Raw genomic sequence first — 14,998 nt, 5'->3', positions numbered from 1 at the left:
CCAAAGCAGCTGGAGATGACGATGATTTGTTTGAAGGTGAATATCCCTGCTCACCAGCTTGGCTTTTGTTATGCAGGGTGCTGGTGTGCCTAAGGGTGGTTGTACAACTTATGTCTTTAAACATTTTTTAAATTAATAAGCCATTTTTCAGACATCTGGGGAGTTTTGCTAAAACTTTTATCAAACCATTTTTATCTCATTTTTGCTTTGTGCTGCTACTGATGGCAAAAAAAGTGATACAAACTTAAATGTACAAAATATGGATTTGTTGAAATCAACCTGAATGCCCAGCAGTGGAGGACTGCATAAATATAATAGGGTTGCTTTCAAACAGTATGCATTGTATGATTCAGCCTTTACTAAAGATCTAGTGTCGAGAGACGATAGGTTGTGTGTGTATGCGTCTGTGTCTGTGTAGTTGTCTGCCTTTTCTTGTCTTTCTGATGTAATTTGCATTGCTTTTGTAATGAAAGGAAAAAATAAAACTACACAAGAAGTAACTCAAAAAAGAGCTAGAATTTTGGAGTTTTTTTCTAGTTCATCTTTAATTAATTATAACCAATCTTGTTTCGCAATGTTTTTTGTGGCTTTATACATTTTGCAGATTGCTCAAAATCGGGCTCTATAAAGTCACTGCATATAACTGCACTATATATGTATATTTTATAATCCTTTATGACTTCTTTAAATAATTCCTTATTGTTAGAGTTGTTGGTAGGCTTCTGTTACCTGCCAAAGGATGGATATTCAGGTTGTTTCAAAATCTCTGATATTCTAAACAGCATAGAGTAAAATAAGTTGGATGAAAATTAGCTATATAGAACAAATAAGGCCAGGGGAAAGCCCTCAAAGTCTTTTTTAAATGGCAGAAACACTTGAGGATATTCTTTTTCAATAAAATCATCACTCCAGCTAACTTGTATTGGGCTAGATCACTTCTACCAAACTGATTTTACCCAATAGCACATAACTAAGTAAATACATGTATAAAGTCCCCTGGTACATACTCTTGGAGTCATATCCATGTTACTTATTAAACATGATTGATGTTATTTGAATGTTGCTACTTGGAAGGATGATTTTCTCCTGCATAGTGGGAAGGTAATTAAGGGCTGGGTCCAGGGGGATATTACTGGAGCTGTATGGTGGAAGAGTTGGACTTCTCTAGTGGCTCAGATGGTAAAGAATCCGCCTGCAATGTGGGAGACCCAGGTTTAACCCTTGGGTCAGGAAGATCCCCTGGAAGAGAATATAGCAACCCAATCCAGCATTCTTGCCTGGGAAATCCCATGGAGAGAGGAGCCTGGCGGGCTACAAGTCCACAGGGTCACAAAGAGTTGGGCATAACTAAAGCGACTTAGCATGCATGCACGTGGTGTAAGGGTTACTGTTGTCAATAATGTGGAGAATAAACTGTAGGCAAGAGATTCTGGAGGCAGGAAGCTAAGCTGGAGACTTTTGCAATAGTTCCAGTAAGTGATGATGAAACCCTGAACCAAGGCGGTGTTGGTAAGGCGGGGGGGGGGCAGATTTCCTCCTGAGTCCTTCGAGTATAGAATGTATTTCATTCTTTCACTTTTGTTCATCCTTCAGCCTACAGCCACTCAAGTCTCCCAAGCTTTCAGAAGTCATAATTTAAGCCGTTGAATGATGATGAGTCTACCTACCACGCAAAAGGTAGACTGGGAGGCTCAGTTAACGAGCCTGAGAGAGAAGAGAGCTGACGAGTTAAAGGCATGACCTGGGTGTAGTGGGTACTTACACCGAGTGCCAAGAGGGAAATGTGTGCTGGCTTGGCTGGTGCGTCAGCCAGAATAAGGAGGGAAAATGGATTATTGAAGACACAGAGAGGCTTCTATGCACTGGCTACATCAGTGTCACAGCGAGCACGAGGGCAGAGATCGTATCCTGTACGTCTTGGTATCCCACCACAGTCAGCGTGCTATTGGTGTTTCAACAGCAGAATAAGAGGCAGAAAATACTGAAACGGATTCTGACTTTTCTTACAGAAGGGGAGGAGCCTGCTACTGTTGAACTCTGGATTCGAGAGTAGGCCAGGGTTACTTACTCATGATAGAAAAAAGTCTGATTCACAGGTTCTGGGAAGTAGAAAGAGGTGTGGCCCTACACAAATATTTTGGTGACTTCATTTAAACAATCGTTAGGACTTGTTATGTATATTTTCTGCCTACTTAAGAGTTTTGAAAATCCAAGCATCTTACATCCTCTCCCATTTCCATTACTTCATCCATTCCATTCTATAGATTCATAAGCTAAAAACTAACTTCAGAAAACACCCATCACATACTGGGGTTAGCTCCTGTAATAAGAGTACCGGAGAACTGTATTCAGGAGCTTACAGTGTTGTAAACAAGGTGAGATTTGCTTCCCTGACTATCTAGAGAACAGTGTTATGAGAAGAGAAATTATAATTGAAGTTTCAAAAGGTGTGACTAAGGCCTCTGAGATGAAGATTATTGACACAATCAAATGTGTTACCTCCATTACACTTGTGAGAGTCTAGCTTTGTAAAGTGAGTTACTGACCTATATGTGGTTGATTGGCTGCACAGGTGGCTCAGTGGTAAAGAATCTGCCTGCAATGTGGGAGACACAGTTTCGATCCCTGGGTTGGGAAGATCCCCTGGAGATGGGAATGGCAACCAGTATTCTTGCCTGGGAAATCCCATGGACACAGGAGCCTGGCGGGCTACAGTCCATGGGGTTACAAAGCGTTTGACACAACTGAGAGGCTAAGCATGCACGCACACACACACACTGTTCACAGTGGAAAGTAGACTTCCTTTTTCAGTAAAATGATGGAGTAGACATTCTGAAAAATTCTGCTGGAAACAAAACACCCAGAAATGATAATAATATATAGAAAACATCTATTAAAATCCATAGCCAATAAAATATGTAATCAGCTGTTTAAAGTAAAAATAATAATAATGTATTGTGGTGTTTATAAGGAGAAGCAAAACATTTGACAGAATAGCAAAAGGCTGGATGGAAAGAAATGAAAGTATATTGTTCAAGGTTCTTATACTACACATGTGAAGCAGTATGATTTCACCTGTGGGTGAGCTGTGATGAGGTAAAGACATATACTACAGATCTGAAAGCAAACATTGCAATAATACAACAAAGCGTTACATTTAGCAAGACAACACAGTAAATGAAATGGAATCATGAAATTTCTATGGAACCACCTGCATAGAAAATCCCATGGAATCTACAAAAATGCTAATGGAATGAGAGCAAAGTTGCAGAGTATGCAATCAATTTACAAACATCAATATACAAAATACTAGCAACCATTAAAAACTGAAATAAACATAATGTCATTTGTGTTGTAAAAATATGAAGTACGTAGGGATACATTGACAAAAGATGTACAAAATCAATACACTGAAAACTAGAAAACACTTCGGAGATAAATTACTGACGACTTAACTAAATCAAGAAAGACTGTGTTTATGGGTATTGAGAAGATTCAGTACTATTAAGATGTCAGTTCTTCACCAACTTGATCTATAAATTTAACGCAATTCCAATCAAACTTTCAGCAGGCTTTTTTTTTTTTCCAGTTAGAAATTGATATACTGATTCGATAACCCAGGAAAGGACCAAAGTCAACTTTGAAAATGATTAACAAAGTCAGAGGATTTACACTACCTGACTTCAACAATAAAGCTACGATAGTCAAGACAGCAAGGTATTGGATGTCTTAGATGAACGAATAGACAAATATATCAATGGAGCAGAATGTCAAGTCCCTAAATAACCCCACGGATACTCGGTCCTGCGTACAGATCCTATACCAACACCACTGGAGGCCCACTACTGCTGTTGCTGGGGGGTGGGGGGGGGCGGGGGGCGGGGAGCTTTTACATGTACAAACCCTGTTCAAGATAACGAGGGAGCGGTTGGCTGCCACGAAAGGAAAAGGCAAGACGACTGAAAGCTGCAAGCCTGGGCGCGAGGCACAGCGGGCCTGCCTAAGACTGAGGCTGGACCAGGACAAGAGGCAGCTTCCCCTGACCCCATCCCATCCAGGCAAGCAAACGCCAAGTCACAAGCGCAGCCAGCAACTGCCCAGGGCGGGGTGGGCAGGAGTGTGGAGAGATAACCCCTGCGGTTTAGATAAACAGAAAAGGACTCAAGATGAGGGTGGAGCAGGAACACTGAGAAAAACGCCCCACCACTCCAGCCCCCACTCGAAGCACTTGTTGCTGAGTCACTACGCGGTGTCTGCAGCCCCATGGATTGCAGCACGCTAGGATCCTCTGCCCTCCGTTATCTCCCAGAGTTCACTCAAATTCACCCTAAGCACAAGAAAAGACTAAAAGAGGGCTTTTCTGGTGGCACAGTGGTAAAGACTTCATCTGTCTATGCAGAGGACACAGGTTCGATCCCTGCGCAGGAACATCCGACATGCCGCAGAGCAAATAAATGTGTGTGCCGCGACTACTGAGCCTGTGCCCTCGAGCCTGGGAGCAGCAACTGCTGAAACCTGTGTGTGCCTGGAGCCATGCTCTGCAGCGAGAGACGCCACTGCAGTGAGAAGCCCGCACACAGCACCTAGAGAGGAGACCCTGCTCACTGCAGCGAAGACCAGCACGGCCCCCGCCCTGCCCCATCCCCACCCCCCGCTTAAAAAAAAGAAAACTGGGGGAATTTGAAGCCAGTGCTAGTCTGAAGGTAACCACAGCAACAACAAAATCTAAATCCAATTCAACAACTGATTTGACTGACTCAACCTTCCCCACATCATCAGTTTAGCATTAGAAGTGTTCACAGTTTGAAGTATAAATACTGTTTATCTCCGTTCTACAAATATGGTTAATAATTCAATCAAAAATTGGGACATACAAAAAATATATCTCAACATACTGTATATCTGTGTGTCGCAACAACAGAAAAGTCCCACTATGAAGTGAAAGCAGAGTTGCTCAGTCGTGTCCAACTCTTTGGGACCTCATGGACTGTAGCCTACCAGGTTCCTCTGTCCATGGGATTTTCCAGGCAAGGGTACTGGAGTGGGTTGCCATTTCCTCCTCGAGGGGATCTTTCCGACCCAGGGATCAAAAGCAATAAACAAAACTCACCGATGACCCAGAAATTGAAACTATCAGACTGGAAGTTAAAGGAACTGTTGGGTTGGCCAAAAAGTTCCTTCAGTTTTTTAAGTAAAAATAAAAGACATTTTTTATTTGCACCAAGAACTTTCTTTTCTTTTCTTTTCTTTTTTACCAAGAACTTTATTCAACAATGTATTCACTGTTTTGTTCCACTACCTTCTGCCATTTTTTTCAGGCAACTTCATTATTCCATCTTCCCAAAACGTTGTATCTTTTTGAGCAAACAACTGTTCCAAGTGCCTTATACAGTCTTCCAGGGAATTGAAAGTTTTCCATTAATTTGTAAAGACTGAAATAAATGGACATCTAAAGGTGCAGTGTCTGGTGTATATGGCAGATGAATCAGAACTTTCCAGTCAAACTGCAAGAGTTTTTGCCTGGGTATCAAAGAAACACGCGATCTTGCGTTATGCTGACGTATATGCATTTTCTGTTGACTATTTCTGGACGCTTTTTCGTTGAGTGCTGCTTTCAGTTGGTCTAATTGGGAGCAGTATTTGTTGGAATTAATCGTTTGGTTTTCCAGAAGGAGTTCATAATAGAGGACTCCCTTCCAATCCCACCATATACACAACATCACCTTCTTTGGATGAAGATCGGCCTTTGGTATGGTTGTTGGTGGTTCACTTCACCTGGCCCCACTGTCTTTTCCATTCTGCATTATTGTACAGTGTCCGCTTTTCATCACCTGTCACAATTTGTTTTAAAAATGGAAGATATTACATTTAAGTGGAGAGTCGCATGTAGAAATACAGTCAAGAAGGTTTTTGGTTTGTTTTTTTTTTTTAGCTTAACTTTGTGGAACCCAAACATCAAAGCGATGAATATAAGCAACCTGGTGCACAGGATCTTCAGCCCTTGGTTTGGATGCTTTGAGTATGTCGGCAGTCGCCTGCATGATATAACAGTTTATTGATTATTCTCAATTAATGTCTCAATTTGACTACTATCAACTTCAACTGGTCTACTCAACCATGGAGTGTCATCCGGTGAGAAATCTCCAGCATGAAACTTTGCAAACCACCTTTGACGTGTTCAATTAGTCACAGCATGGTCTCCATACACGGCACAGATATTTTTCTGCATTGCAGTTTTTTCCCTTTCCTGAAATAATAATGTGCAATATGCCAAAAATGTTGCTTTTTTCTTCCGTCTTCAATATTTAAAATGGCTACATACAAATTCACCAATTTTGATAAGCTTTTAAAAATGTATGCTGATATGATAGTTGTCGCAATACAATCTAACGAAATTGTTTCCAATGAAGTCAAAGACAACTAAGATCTATGAGAGCCATCTTACGGAAAAAACCAAAGGAGCCTTTTGCCAGCTCAATATCATTAGCATGTTAAAGGCTCAGGTGAAAAAGATAGACAGCATTCATGAGTAAAGGGGAGATTTCAGCTGAGAAATGGAAGTCGTGAGAAAGTCTCAAATGGTAATGTTAGAAAAATTTTAAAAACAATAGAGATGAAGCAAGCCTTTGACAAGCTTATCAGAGCACTTGACCCAGCCAAGAGAAGAATCAGTAAACTTGAAGATAGGTCAGTACAAATTACTCTAACGGCAGGACAACGAGCAAGCATGAGAGGGAAAACAGAGACACAGAACAGAATATCCAAGAGCTGCGGTACAGTAGGAAGTGGTTTAGTATATGTGGAATCAGAGCTCCAGAAACGAAAGAGAATGGAGCAGAAGAAATATTTGAAGAGATGCTAGTTGAGAATTTCTCCAAATTTATAAAAGATATTCAATTACAGATGCAGGAAGCTGAGAGAACACCAAGCAGGAAAAATGCCACTCCCTTGAAATAATCTCATGCCAGACACATCATATTCAGACTGCTGAAAAATAAGGAGGGAGAGAAAATCATGATCCAAAGAATAAAGATACATTATATACAGAGGAACAAAGATAAGAAAGTAGGGTCTTAAAGAGATATTTGTGCACCTATGATCATAGCAGCATTACTCACAGCAAGTAAATTGTGGAAGCAACACAAGTGTCCATCAGCAGATGAATGACAGTCAAACTGTGGTCTATCCATACAGTGCAATATTTAGCCTTAAAAAGGAGGGAGGTTTGAAATATGCTACAATATTGATTATGCTAAATGAAATAGTATGTTAGTCACTCAGTCTTTGTAACACCATGGACTGCAGCCCACCAGCCTCCTTTGTCCATGGAATTCTCCAGGCAAGAATACTGGAGTGGGTTGCCATGCCCTCCTCCAAGGGATCTTCCCCACCTAGGGATCAAACCCGGGTCTCCTGCACTGTAGGCAGATTCTTTACCATCTGAGCCACCAGGGAAGCGCTTTAAGTGAAATAAGCTGGTCACAAAAAGACAGGTACAGCTTTGAGCACGTTGCCTTTGCAATTCTGAGGAAATGGACTGGTCCTGAGAATCACTGTGTGCTTGGTGTTTAGGGGTGAGGCGGGAGTTCTGAGTCTCCTCCTTTCTAAGGTTTCAGAACAACCTCTGGCAGAGAGGCTCAGCACTCGACTCTGACATTACAGCCTCTCCCAAGGCCAAGACAACGATGGTGTCAGCTCCAGAGACCAGACTTGGCGTAAGGAAGGAAACCAGCTAAATACACTCTTGCCAACTAAATCCCGTCTTTGCCGAGCCCTCTCCCATCTGCTGTTTTCTCTGGGGTTAACTCCTCTGTGACTGGAGAGACCGTCCAGCCATCAGTAATGCACCCTAGAGGTCCAAAGGTCCAAGGTCCACTCAGGCTCCCACAGAAGGAAGGAGCACTTTATCATAGAACAGAGTCTAGTGTTTTTATGAGACTGTCCATGCTGGTCATGGTCAAATGCTTCCAGGGTTGAGTTTTATGATCATTCCTCTCCACTCAACCTACCCGTCTACTTCTAAATACTTCCCCAGCTCTGTTCACGTATAGCAAAGCCCCACAGGTACAGATTTAGGATTTTGGTAGCAAAAATCTGAGATTTAATTTACGATTTTGTGGTGTGGTACTGTCAAGCTAGACACACACACACCCACAGAACATTTTTGAGCCGGAGGTGGGGGAGAATTAGAGTCAATGAAAAAATATTATAAATTCAGAAGAGCACACCAGGAAGAACCATAAAAGACATCCTCACTGATGGAACCAAGACCATGACCTGAAAAACTAAGAGCAAGCAGTTTTCATGCTGAAAAGTAACTTGCCGTGGTGCCGAGGCTCTTCTGCACCTGTAAATAGCAGGAGGCATGGTCCCTGGGCCAGCAGCATCGCCATCACCTGGAGCTTGTTAGGGTGGGGGTTAGGAAGTGAGATGCTTGGCTCCTGCCCGGGACCTGCTGACTCAGGAGTTCCAAGAGGAGGGCGCAGTACCCTGTGTTGTCACAGGCCCTCCAGAAGGTTCTGGTGTACATCTGAGAAGCGCTGACAAGGAGGGTAGAAGAGGAAGGTAAAGGCAGTAAAGAGCAGAGCTGACGAGGCAGAGCAAGGCCTCCAGCGTGGCCCTGATGGAGACGAACACTCACTCCCATCAGGGACAATGTAGAACTCTTGGCTGCAGCCTGCGAGCTGCAACTAAGAGATCCCACATGCTGCAGCTAAGGCCCAGAGCAGGGCTTCCCTGGTGGCTCAGGGGCAAAGAGTCTGCCTGCCGGTGCCAGAGGCTTGCTTTCGACCCCTGATCCGGGAAGATCCCGTGTGCTGCAGGGCAACTGAGCCTGTGCGCCACAACTGTTGAGCTTGTGCTCTGGAGCTGCAACTATTGCAGCTCTCGCACTTTACAGCGGCAAGAGAGGCCGCCAGCACCGCACCTAGAGTAGCCCCCGATCACCACGACTAGAGAAGAGCCCGCGCAGCAACAAAGACCCAGCACAGCCAAAAATAAAGAAATAGCATAAGCAAAATTTTAAAAAGACCCACAGCAGTGAAATAAACATTAAAAAAAAAAAAAGAAAGAAAGAAAGGCGACCAAGTGTAGAAAGAGTGGAAGCACCACTACCGGCCCCCGGGAAATGAGGAAGAAACTCTAAAAGGTGTGAAGAGAGGTAATGAGGGGCAGTCAGCACCATGAACATCACAGTGAGGGAACTAACCAAAGATTTTCCTGACCAAAGTGTAATCGTGGTCTGAGCTGTAGAGGGCTCCTAGAGTTTCCTTCAAGAGGAAATCACAAGGAAAGGGCCCCAGGTACCACTCAGCTAGTGTTTATTTGGATGCTTACTTATTTTTTACTTTTGTTTATTCCGATACAACCTCAAACTCACCAGGAAGTTGTAAAGACAGTATAAAGGCCATCTGAATACCTTTTACCCATCTTTGCCAACTGTTTACATTTTGCCCCATTTTATTTTTTTCAGATTTACGTATGTGCTTTGTCGGGTCTTGGCTGCGTCACGCGAGACTGCGGCGCACAGACTCTCTAGTTGTGGCACATGGACTTAGATGCTCTGCCGCATGTGGGATCTTAGTCCCCAACCAGGGATCAAACCCGTGTCCCCTGCACTCCAAAGCAGATTCCTGACCACTGGACCACTATTTTATTTACTGTTTCCCCCTCTCTCTAAATATATGTACATTTGCATATTTATATTACATGTATATCTTCTTCTGAAGCATCTAAACTGTTTGCCACATTATGCTTGAAATATTTATGCCTAAGTATTTCAATGTATATTTCCTAGGAACACATTTTATTACATACCTTCCTAAAACACAACACTCTTACCAGATCACAGTATGACTATCAAAAGTAGGACATTTAATCTCAGCATAATATTATCTAATACAGGGTCCATTTTTTCAAATATCGTCAGTTGTCTCATTAATGTCCTTTTAGCTGTCTTCTTCCTAATTCTGGATCTAATCTAGGACCACGTGTAACATTTAGTTATTGTATCTCTTTAGCCTTTTTCAGTTTGGAACATTCTGTATGTTTCCTCATGGTTAGATTCAGGTTATGGATTTGGGGGAGGGAGACCACAGATGTGATCCTGTGTCCTTGGCAGTGAATCAGATCAGGAGGCATATGACAGCTGTATATCCCCATGTTGGTGATATTACTTCTTTTTATTTAATATTTAATTTATTTATTTGACCACACCAAGTCTTAGTTGCAGCATGTAGGATGTAGTTACCTGACCAGGGATCGAACCTAGGCCCCCTGCACTGGGGATAGTGTCATAGCCACTAGACCAGCAGGGGGAAGTCCCTGTGATGTTATGTCTGATCACGTGGTTCAGGTGGTAGCTGTCAGCTTTCTTCAAGGTAGTTACCATTTTCCCCGTTGTAACTAGTAACCAACTGTGGGAGATACTCTGAGACTGGATCGGTCAGGACTGTGGTCCTAAGGGTCTAGGAGGAGCAGAACCACCTTGTGCTGCTGTGGGAGCCAGTTACTGTCTAGGTGAGCTGTCCTTTCTGCATCTGAAGCCGGAGCCTCCAGGTCATGGTCTGGTGGGAAGATGGATGTAAACCAGGGGGAAGCAAGAGCCCCCTGGGAGCCAAGAGGCAGAGCTGGAACCCATATGGGTCCTTCATCTTCCCTCTGAGACTCCTCATCCTGGAGCTGGACACACCTGACCCAAAGGCAGCAAAGGGTCACAGGGCTGGAGGAGCTGCTCGGCCGCCCGTGGGGGCTGCAGATGAGTGACAGCGGGAGCGGCAAGGGCAGCCGTCTCCCAAGTGCACAGGAACAGGAGCGCTCCTTCCGTCCTGCCAGGGCGCTCACACACATCTTTATCGTGTCACAGGTGAACTATGCATCTAAGGTGAAGTCAGGCCACCGTGGAGAAGACTGCCTATTTACTGAAGCCTGCCCAAAACTTAGAATTATTACATATGCCGTAAACTTAGGTACTTATGCATGCAATAAACTGTCGCACCCACATAGCAGGCAGCTCTGCAGAATGACACACTCGCGTGGTGACCTTCCACTGTGGCAGTGATTCTCGTGGCTCTTCTCGTGATAGTTGCCATGGCCTCAACCTTTCAAATCCCCTCGAGTGACAGGGCAAATGTTTTACTTCAGAATGCCACCAACACTCAAAGTTGAAATCCATTGCCCTAAATGGAGGAAAGGATTTCCAGATTTAGAAGACGTAGGACAGTTTGCTGACACACCATCTCAAATCTGAAGACAACATAGAAAACAGTGAAGACAAAAAAAAAAAAAAGGGGGGGGGGACCAAGGAAAGATCAATAGATTCAAAGCATGATTCGAAATTGGAATCCGTGGATGAAGCTGAACTTGAGGACTACAAGACAAATAAGAATGTTTGGGAAGGGATTCAGGTGAGCAAGATGCAACCCAGACATCAGATGGAGAGCGTGGAGGAGGAAGGGAGTACACCCAAACAGCCAGATCGCTTCTCCCGTGATCTCTGTTCACACAAGTTAATAGGGGAAAAGATTTCTTTTTTAGAAAACTGGTACATTAAAATAATGATTATCTTAGGATCTCATTGAAAAGGGAATGAAAATGCTGTGTCCACTATAGAATCACTGTAAGTGAAGAGAGCATTGTCAGCATCAGGATGGAGTGATAAAGGGCAGCAAGCTGGATATGATAGTTTTAAAAATGTAATATTAGGGATCTCTCTTGTGGTCCAGTGGCTAAGGCTTCATGCTCCTTGATTGGGGAACTAGATGCTATATGTGGCAACTGAGACCCAGTGCACCCTAAATAAGTAAATAAATATTTAAAAAACCTAATATTAGATGTCAATGGGGTTTTAAAAGAAGAGTCAGGGTTGGATTAAGACTGAAAATCAAACAATCTATTTTCCCTTCTGAGACTGGGAAGACCAAAGTAAAGCCTGGAGTGACTGACCCACTGGACTCAGGTGTGCTCGGGTGTGTTCAGGTATGAGGATGCTGACACCTCGGCAATACACCCTGAAGCGGGAGGGGAGGGTCTAACAGCTGACCCAGTGGTGGCTGGCCTGTCTGCAGACTGCTGAGCACTTGGCAGTAACTGTTGCAACCACACTCTGAATGCGGAGCTGGCTCCCTCTGATCTGAGGTCTGAAGAGGCCCTCCTAGCCAGGATGTGGCAGAAGGGGTTCAGGAGGTGGTGATCCTGAGAGGTTAGTGCGTGTCCCACTGATTCTGGCAGTGATTCTCTGACATCTGCACCTGGGTTAGCAGCTGGGGAGTATGGAAACCCAGAGGGCACTTTCTGGAGGAGAAGATGGGCAAGCCCTGGGCAGAGGGTCAGGCAGGAAAGCAGAAAGCTAGGGCTCCACGCAGAGGCGGCATGGTGTTACAGTAAAAGCAATGAACACGCTCTGCGTGGTTCAGTTCCCCTTTGTCCTGTGATTTCTGACTTCCTGTGGTGGGGTATTTTTAAATCCCATCCCCCACTTTTTTATTATGAAGTATTCATATATTTAAAACAGTATATAGTATATATACATGACTGATATTCTGCCGGTTCTCATCATTGGTGTGGCTTTTGATCTGTGGCCAGTGGTCACCCCACCGGGTCCTGGTTAATGCCAGCAGCTATTTTGATTGTTTGCTGACTGAATCAGGCCACTGTCTGGTTGCTAGCTATTTGATTGTTACCCCAGCATATATCATGGAAAAACAAAACAAAACACCTGTGTACACATCAGCAGAAGAAACAGCATTACAAAATATTTCAAAAGCATTTGCACCATTAAAAATTCAGGAAGCATGAAAAGGCAGCAGTCTTATCCCTCAGCTGCCTCACCTCCAGTGTGAATAGTTTCTTGTGTATACTTTTGGAGATTTTATGTATAAACAAAAAACTGGATATATGTATTGCTTCATTTCTCACTGAGAGTATTGTGTAATACACAGCGCTCTGTCCTTTTTCTTCCAAACCTAACAGATTATCCTGGAAATCTCTCCACTTCAGTGCATAAGTAACTTTTTCTTTTTTTTTTTTTCTTAATCTCTATTGTAAAGAGTTGGGTAGGACTTCATGGTACAGTGGTGCTATAATCTCTGTTGTGATTTATTTATTCTCCTACTGACGACATACAGGGTAATTTACTGGCTATTTTAATGGATAACGTTGTACACACTCACTTCATAAATACACCAGTAAGGCAAATCCTAGAGGTGGAACTGCTGAGTTCAAGGGTATATGTATACGTGTTGTAACGTTTCACAGGAATGCAGATATAGCTGTAAAATATAGCCCTGGGAGCAGAATTGCAGGGTCAAAATGCATGGGTATTTAGATTGCAAGTATGTCTCACTTGGGGCTGTATGAGCGACATGCAAGTAACCGTGTAGTAACCAACTTTTGGCTCTATTCCAACTTGGGAGCTGAAAGCGCTGCCTTAGGTAGTTTTATTTTACATTTCCTTCATTATGACTGAGGTTGAGTATTTTTAAAACATATTTAAGAGCATGTGTATTTCCTTTCTGCCAAGTTCCAGTTTATACTCTTTTCCTATTTTCCCTTGGGATCGGCAGGCTTTTGATTGACTTTCAGGAGCTCTTGACATGAGAGAAGTTAACACTACATGATAGAAAATGCAGTTGTTTTTCAGTCTGGTCATTTGTCTTCTGACTCACATTGAGTTTTGCCATGTGGGGCAGTTTTTCTTTTTATGTGGGGCAGTATCACTTTTGTCAACCTCAGCTACTCCAAGAAATGCACTAGAGTTCTGTGCTGACTCATTCAGCTGGTCTTAGTAACAAGGGCAGTGGTTTGTTTCAAGGCTACACAGCCTGGGGCAGGCTTTTCCTGAAAGGGGCCAGGAAGTAAATAATTTAGATCTCTGTTGTAAAAATTCAGTCCAGCTGTTGCAGAGTGAATGCATCTATCTTCATAAACAAATGAGCAAGGCTGTGTGCCAATAAAACTTTATTGGCAAAAGTAGATGGCAGGCTGGATTTGGCCCTTGGGCCCTAGTTTGGACCCCCGGCACAGGGGCAGTTAGGGTGCCTTCCTCCTCCAGTCTGTGAATCCAACTGGCGCTACATTCAGTCTTCCCCTCAGAGTCCCTCCCTGGCAGAAAGATTACTTCACTCACTTCTGCTGCCAGAGTCCTAACCCTCATGATGCTCCAGCTGCTCAGCAGAGACTTACTCATTTCCCAACCTGGAACCCGGAAGTCAGCTCCCAGGCAGCTGTGGGCATCCAGGCACCCAACCAAAGAGCCACTTGGCACAGACACACCCTTCAGTAACTGAGAAGGGGGCCTTCAGGATGATGGCAAATGCTATTGAGGATTTTCCCTCCGTGGGACCTTCTCTCCAGCACAGCCCACTCTCAGCTGCCTCAGTTGCCCCACTTAATGTGAGGCTTGCCCTCAGAAACTAGTTCTCCCATCTCTTCCATGCACAAAAAAACCTAATAATGAACTGAATTGATAGGGGAAAGAGCGTTAAGAAGTCATACAGTTGTTTCAAGTGGCTACAGGAAAATCTTGCTTTGAAACTTTAGCTGCAATAGACTCTTCCTGGCTTTGGATGGGACTCAGTCTTAAAGGAGGCTGCTTTGGAGGAAAGGTGGTAACCTGGCTGGGTCTGAGGACCCTTGTGAGGGAGGGCTTTCCTGAGGAAGTGGCATTGAACTAAGCTAGGAAGGGTGGGATGGGGGGAGGCAGGGGGGCATGGTGAAGGCATAGGGGGTGGTGATGGGCCAAAGGCCAGTGTGGCCAGAGGCAAGAGTAGCTGGAGAGGCAGACGGGGCCAGCAGAGCCTTCCTCAAGGCTCTGTGTCTTAAATCCAGCTGTGGATGGAACCCACAGTAGAGGAAAAGGGCACAGAACTCTGGGACTCGGGTGACTGTAGGGGTGAGGGAGGGCTTTCCTAAGAAAGTGACATTAAACTCAGGAAAGACGGCAGTGGGCAACCAGGAGAGAGTGAAGTCATCAAATATGCATTTATAAAGATGCTGATGG

At 43.9% G+C, this 14,998-nt stretch overlaps 1 protein-coding gene across 1 annotated transcript in view; it reads left to right on the top strand.

Annotated features, from left to right (window-relative positions):
• IL15RA (interleukin 15 receptor subunit alpha) overlaps positions 1–14,998 on the top strand; it is a 35,835-nt gene that overhangs the window by 4,365 nt on the left and 16,472 nt on the right. The window lies entirely within an intron of this gene.

The sequence above is a fragment of the Capricornis sumatraensis genome, chromosome 15 (genome assembly GCF_032405125.1).
Source record: "Capricornis sumatraensis isolate serow.1 chromosome 15, serow.2, whole genome shotgun sequence".
Classification (NCBI taxonomy): domain Eukaryota; kingdom Metazoa; phylum Chordata; class Mammalia; order Artiodactyla; family Bovidae; genus Capricornis; species Capricornis sumatraensis.
This window is presented reverse-complemented; position numbering and strand designations above follow the sequence as displayed.